The sequence below is a fragment of the Orycteropus afer genome, unplaced genomic scaffold (genome assembly GCF_000298275.1).
Source record: "Orycteropus afer afer isolate SDZICR_OR568_19922 unplaced genomic scaffold, OryAfe1.0 scaffold00025, whole genome shotgun sequence".
NCBI lineage: Eukaryota > Metazoa > Chordata > Mammalia > Tubulidentata > Orycteropodidae > Orycteropus > Orycteropus afer.
In genome coordinates this window covers 10,179,884-10,187,781 of record NW_006921612.1, presented here as the reverse complement: position 1 = coordinate 10,187,781, position 7,898 = coordinate 10,179,884, and positions in this window count along the sequence as shown.

The following is a 7,898-nucleotide window of genomic DNA, read 5'->3' as shown; positions in this document are numbered from 1 at the left end:
AGCTCACTAATGCCAAGGATATCAATCTTTACGCATTCCATTTCCTTTTTAACAACTTCCAATTTTCCTAGATTCATACTTTGTACATTCCATGTTCTGATGATTAATGGATGTCTGCAGCTGTTTCTCTTCAATTTGAGTGGTGCCACATGAGCAAATGAAGGTCTCGAAAGCCTCCTCTTATCCATATGAATAAGGCTGGGTTTACTCAGATGTTGCAGCTCTCTCCCAGTCCTATTTTGAGAGCCTTTTAGCCTAAACAGACTATTCCTAAAGGTGCACGGTAATGTACCAAACAGTGTTTCTTTGCTATTCCTAAGGTTTTCCCTGGCCAGTTCTTTGAGAAGTGGATGGCCTCTTCCTTCTTCCTAGTCTGTCTCAGTCTATAAGCTGGGCTGTTACCAGTGCACCAGGTGCAGCTTGCTGGGTTTTAAACACCAGAGGTTCAGCCTCAAAACTCACTGTCACCACAGTAGGACAAACCGACAGACAAGTTTGTCTTGCTGTTGGAGACCTCTCGTATCACCCCCACCTGGGTCCCTGTGGCTGACTGTTCCTCTGTCTGGCTTCCTGGCTTTTAATCCCCTTTTCCCTGCTTTTCCCGCCTGCTGCTTTGGGCATCCCTGAGTTGTCTCTCCTCACCTGTATCCCTGGGGCTGACTGCTCTTCTGTCCGGGTTCCTGGTTTTTAATTCCCTTTCTCCTGCTCTTCTGGCCTGCTGGTTGGGCGTCCCTGAGTTGTCTCTCCTCACCTGTAACCCTGGGGCTGACCTGAGACGCTGGACTATATGAAGAAGACCATGGCATCAAGATTGCAGGAAGACTCATTAGAACCTGCAATACACTGATGACACAACTTCTCTTGCTGAATGTGAGGATGACTTGAGGCACTTACTGATGAAGATTGAAGAATACAATCTAAAGTATGCAATACATCTCCATATAAAGAAAACAAAAATCCTCACAACTGGACCAATAAGCATATCACAATAAATGGAGAAAAGATTAAAGTTGTCAAAGACTTCACATTGCACGATTCTACAATTGACACCAATGGAAGCAACAGTCATGACATTAGATGATGTACAGCACTGGGCAAATTGGCTGCAAAGGACCTCTTTCAAGTTCTGAGGAGCAAGGATGTCTCCTTGAGGACTAAGGTGTGCCTGACACTAGCCATGATATTTTCACTCGCCTCATATGCATGTGAGAGCTGGACAATGAGTAAGGAAGACTGAAGAAGAATTGATGCTTTTGAGTTGTGATGTTTGCAAAGAATGCTGAAAGTACCATGGACTGCTAAAAGAGCTAACAGATCTGTCCTGGAGGAAGTGCATTTGAAATACTCCTTGGAAGCGAGAATGGCCAGACTTCGTCTCATCTATTTTGGTCGTGTTATCAGAAGGGACCATTCCCTGGAGAAGGATGTCATACTTGGTAAGGTGGACGGTCGATGAAAGAGGGGAAGGCCCTCAACAAGATGGATTGACACAGTGGCTGTGACAATGGGCTCAAGTATAGCAGGGATCATGGAGCTGGCACAGGACCAGGTGTGCTGTTTCATTCTGCTGTGCATAGAGTTGCTATGAGTCCAACATGACTCGATGGCACCTAACAACAACAAAAATCTTGGTCTCACTCAGAATTCACAAAATCTCAGGCAAATTTAAAGATGCAGATATAGATGAGAAACTGGCATACAATGAGAGTGGTAATATGGTTGGCACAATGAAGATGCCTCCAAAATACCCCTGGGATGAATTGGAATAAGAGCTCCAGAATTAGAGAGAATCGCAAAATGGTTCCAATGTGAATGAAATAGTATAAATTACCACTATAGCTAACCTATCCTTACTATTGACTTTGTACTAAGGACTATGCAAATTAGCTACATGATTTAGTCCTCCAAAACTTTATGAGGGAGGAGTTATTATTACCTCCATTTAAGGGTGAAAAAGAAAAAAAAGAAAAAAATTTGAGGTTTACAGGAGTTAAGTTTAAAAAAAAAAAAAAAAAAAATTCACTGCCATTGAGTCAATTCAACTCATAGTGATTCCTGCTTGGGTTTCTGAGGTAGTATCTCTACAGAAGTAGATTGCCCAATCTTCCTTCTGAGGAGTGGCTGATGGCTTTGAACCACCAGGCTTCTGGTTAGCAGTCAAATGACTTAGGCATTATGCCACCAGAGCTCCCAGAATTTAAGTAAGGTGTCCCAAATTACAGAACCAGTAAGGAGTGGAAGTAGTATGACTCTCTATGCACCAGAGTCTGGGTTTATTCAGGTTCTGATAAAAATACCTACAACCTCCAAAGAGTAGTTTGTTGTTGCTGTTCTTAGGTGCTGTTGACCAATAGTGACCATTGTATAACAGAATGAAATGCTGCCAGGTCCTGTGCCATCCTCACAATTGTTGCTATGTTTCAGACCATAGTTACAGCCACTGTGTCAATCCATCCTGTTGGAATTTTTCTCTTTTTTGCTGACCCTCTACTTTACCAAGCATGATGCCCTTCCCCAGGGACTGGCCTTCCTGATAATATGTCCAAAGTATGTAAAGCAAAGCCTCACCATCCTTGTCTAAGGAACACTGTGGCTGTACCTTTTCAAGGCAGATTTGTTCATTCTTTTGACAGCCCATGGCATATTCAATATTCTTCATCAACACCCTAATTCAAACGCATTATTTTTTCTTCAGTCTTCTTTATTCATTGATCAGCTTGCATATGCTTATGAGGCATCTGAAAATTCCATGGCTTGGGTCATATGCCTCTTAAACCTCAAGCTGATATTTTTGCCTTTAAACACTTTCAAGAGGGCTTTTGCAGCAGATTTGTGCAATCTAATATGTTCTTTGATTTCTTGACTGCTGCATCCATGTGCATCAATTGTGGATCCAAGTAAAATGAAATCCTTGACTGCTTCAATATTTTCTCTGCGTATCATGATGTTGCTTATTGGTTCAGATGTGAGGATCATTGTTTTCTTTTTGTTAAGATGTAATCCATACTGAAAGCTGTAGTCTTTGACCTTCATCAGTAAGTGCTTCAAATCTTCATTTTCAGCAAACAAGATTGTGCCATCTTCATATTCCAGGTAGTTAATGAGTCTTCCCCCAATCCTGATACCACATTCTTCTTCATATTGTCCAGCTTCACAAATTATTCACTCTGCATACAGATTGAATAAGTATGGTGAAATGACACAACCCTGACCCACACTTTTCCTGTATTTGAACCATGCAGAACAAGTACTTCCTTGTTCTCTTGGAGCAACTGCTTCTTGGTGTGTATGTACAGGCTCAGCATGAGCACAATTAGGTGTTCTAGAATTCCCATTCCTCACAATGTTATCTATAATTTGTTATGATCCATGCAATTGAACGCATTTCCATATTTAGGAAAACATCTTTCTGGTATTCATTTTCAGACAAGATTTATTTGATATTAGCAATGATAACGCTCATTCCATGTCCCCTTGTACATCTGACTTCAATTTTTGTTAGATCTCTGCCAATGTACTGCTGCAACCATTGTTAAATTACCTTCATCTTAGTTTTACTTGCAGGTGATATTAATGATACTGCTTAATAATTTTTGCATTCTATTGGCCCCCTTTCTTTGGAATAAACATGCATATTGATGTCTTCCAGTCAGTTGTCCAGATAGGTGTCTTCCAAATTTCTTGGTACAGACAAATGAGCACTGCCAGCATTGCATTCATTTGTTGAAACATCTCAGTTGTTATTCAATTCCTGGAGCTTTGTTTTACACCAATTCCCTCAATGCAGCTTAGACTTCTTCCTTCAGTACCACTGGTTCTTCATCATATGTTACTATTTTTTATTTTTTATTGTGATTTGGGTGAAAATTTACAGAGCAAATTCATTTTCCATACAGCAGTTCACATACACTTTGTCTCATGACATTGACCACAATTCACCACAATGCAACAGCTCCCCTCCCACTTCCTCCCAACAGTCACCTCTTCTCTATGTCTATCCCTCCATGCACCCTTGCCCCCTGAGCTGTCTCCTTGAGCATAAAAAGCCCTTCTTTCTCCCAAAATTGTTCTCCGCAAGGAGTGTATTTACCTCAGGTAAATGTTCAACTCCTACGCCTGTCTTTTGCTTGGCTGGAAGCTACAGGTATGGGTTCAATTCCAGACCTGAATGGCAGCTAGAGACCATAGTCTCAGTGGTTCCACCAGGCTCTATCAGACCAGCAAAACTGCCCCCCCTTTTTCTTTCCAAGTGATTTTGAGTTTTGTTCCACATTGTTCTCCCTCTCTATCCTGGATCTCCTACATAGATGTCCCTGAGTGGTTGACACTGGTAGCCAGGCACCATCTAGTTCTTCTGGTCTCATAGTTGTATAGGCTGCAGATCACAAGGTGTACCAGTCACTAGGACTAATTTTTTCCATGAATCTCTGGGTTTTTTCATTCTTCTTTGGTCTGGATGAGGAGAGACCCATCATTGCATCTAGATGGCTGTTTGCAAGCTTTTAAGCTCCTAGTCGCTACTTGCCAAAGTATGAGGTGGAACAATGTTTTTGTGTACTATGTTATGCCAATTAGCCTGATGTCCCCTGTGACTATGGTCCCGAGCTCACAGGTTCAACTACTCAGTCCCTCTGGTAGTTGTCTGTGACCAAGAAGTGACTACAACCTTGTCCTTTGTCAGCTCTACTATACACCTGGGAATTCAGATCATAAAAATACACTTATAGGACCATTGTCTGCCTACCCTATACATGGTCTTGAGTACACTCCCCACTTCATAGACATACCTAATAGTTCAGCCTGTCCACCCATCTATCCACCCATATACCCATGTTTGCCTTTCACTGACAATGCAATGCTGTATGTGCAAAAGGATTCATCTTTGCTGTCTATACCTCCCATGTACCTCTCTATGTCTTCCTCTTCCTCAATGCCACCATGTTGATCATTCACATTTGATACATTGCCTTTCTCTTCACCCAAATCAATACTTATCTCTACCTATCTAACAGTGTTCCTTACCCTCCCTCCCTACCCCTGATAACCAACAAAGAAAATTTGCTTCCATAGATAAACCTTTCCTTGATTTTTACAACGGACTAACACAATATTTGTCCTTCTGTGATTGACTTATTTCACTAAGCATAATGTCCTCCAAGTTCATCCATGTTATGCAGTGTTTTGCAGATTCTAGGTTATTCTTTAAGGTTGCATAGTATTCCATTGTGTGTATGTACCATAGTTTGGTTATCCATTCCTCAGTTGATGGACACCTACGTTGTTTCTATTTTTGGCTGTTGTAAATAGCGCTGCGATGAACATGGATATGCATATGTCTGTTCTTGTCATGGCTCTCACTTCTTTAGGATACATACCTAGTAATGGAATGGCTAGGTCAAATGCTATTTCTAATTCCAACTTTTTAAGGAATCATCATACTGCTTTTCACAATGGTTTTACCATTTGACAGTCCCATTAGCAGTGAGGAGAGTCCCAATCTCTCCGTATCTTCACCAACATTTGTCATTTTCTGTCTTGTTGAACTTTGCTACTACTGCCGGGGCAAGATGATATCTCATTGTTGTTTTGATTTGCATCTCTCTGATAGCTAATGATCATAAGTATTTCTTCATATGTTTGTTGGCCGCCTGAATATCCTCTTTGGTGAAGTGTTGATTCATATCTTTTGCCCATTTTTTTAATTGGATAATTTGTCTTTTTGTTATTGAGGTGTTGGAGTTTTCTATAAATTCTAGAGATAAGTCCCTTGTCAGATATGTCATTGCCAAATATTTTTTCCCAATCTGTAAGTTCTCTTTTGACTCTTTTGCAGAATTCTTTGGAAGCACATAAAAATTTAATTTTTAGAAGGTCCCATTCATCTGATTTTTCTTCTGCTATTTGTGCATTTTGGGTTATACTTGATAGTCTGTTTATGCCTCATATGCTACCTTTTGAAATGATTGAACATCAACCAATTCTTTTTGGTAAAATGATTCTGTATTCCTTCCATCTTCTTTTGATACTTCTTGCATTGTTCAATATTTTGGCTTTAGAATCTTTCAGTATTGCAACTCCAGCTGGATTTTTTTTCCTTCAGTTCTTTCAGTATAAGAAATACTGATTGTGTTCTTCCTTTTGGTTGTTTAACTCAAGATCTTTGCACATTTTATTATGATACTTTATTTTGTCTTCATGGGCCACCCTTTGAAATCTTCTATTCAGCTCCATCATTTCTTCCATTCACTTTAGTTACTCTGTTCAAGAACAAGTATCAGAGTCTCCTTTGACATTCATTCAGGTCTTTTATCAGTTTAGGTGTGATTAATAGTGACAATTAGTAATAGTAGCAGTCTTGCAGAAAATATGTATTTAGTGTTAACTGTGTGTCAGGCACTCTTCTAAATTCTTTATATCTATCAGCCTCACAACATCCCCAAATGCTATAAGGCTTGATAATTATCTCTACTTAATGAATGAAGAAAGTAAGTTCCTGGCTAACATGGCCAGAGGGTGGTTTCTTAATGGATTTTTCTGTGTCAAACCATCTTCTGTGATCCTCTTTCCTTTTCTCAACAAGAGAGGGAAGAGAAAACAAGTTGTATGATCTGATCTGGAACAGTGGCAGCACTAAAGAAGAAAGCCTGTCTCTGTTCTTGCAATTCTCCTTTGTCTTTTCCAAGCCCATGAAATTTCACAAAATCCACTACTTTCTGACCCTGCATATTGCCCCCATTTCCATCACCACCAAAATGAGAAGAAACACTTTTAGAAAATGAGTGATTCAATAAAGCACATTCCAAGCCCATCCATAAAGAAAACATTCAATTCAATTTTAAATAAATTTAGCCCAGATCTACATTTTTACCAATACCATATGCATCTTGCTGGACCTTCATTTTAGTAGATACTCATTCCACATGTAAATAAAAATAATAGCACCCATAATAGTAGACCTGTGTAAAGGAAACTTTCTCATAACAAAGCACATAGCAGAAAAATGTGTTTGGCTATCCTCCAATGCCCCAGAGTCAATGTGGGAAGTAGGAGCATGCACCAGTCTAACCCACAGCAAACATATCATCTCCACAGCCGAACAGCCATTCAAAACTGAAAATGAGAGACCACAATGCTGAGAAACTGAAATAGAATTCCATTTCTTGTAACTTGGGGCAATGAATTAAGAGAAGTTATGAGTAACTACAATTTACATAGAATCATTAAATGGCTCCACGGCACATAGGCACCAACTCAGGTTCCTGAATCCAATCTTGTTTCAACTTAAATAGAATGTTTGCCATTTGGATAAATTTGAAAATGATTCCAATTAGACTGATGTAACTTGTTAGAACTTGTTCCCATGGCATAACGTTCTCACAGTCCACAACAGCATATCCTGTCCCTAGGATAGCTTTTTTAGAAAGGGTCTTCATACCATGATCTTTCTAGAGCAGAAACTAAGGTAATAAATAATTTTAATGTAAAATCCTTTACTATAAAAGTAATGAAGAAATCATGAATTATCTAACCAAGAAATAAGTGTTCTTCATGTAGATTTTGAAAGCCAGGCAATGTAGAGAGGGCCAGTCCTAGTGCACATTCATTGATGATGCAATTTGATCAGAAGAAAATAAAGCTTGCTGTAAACTCATATGCTGAAATGTAGGTGGTGTCCTAGAACGGGGAGTGCTGAGAAAATGAAGCATCTGAGCATTATGTGTTCACAGCTAAGATAACAACATGCTGGCTTTAGAAAGGTGTTAAGATTCTGTCCCCAAAACACAAACCAGCTAGGGTTCTGCATATCGAGCCAGCAGTATCTTCCCTGGAACCCTCTAGCTGCCTCTTCCTGGTTTGTAGGAGTGAAATGATCCTATCCAGAAAGTACCCTAAATACA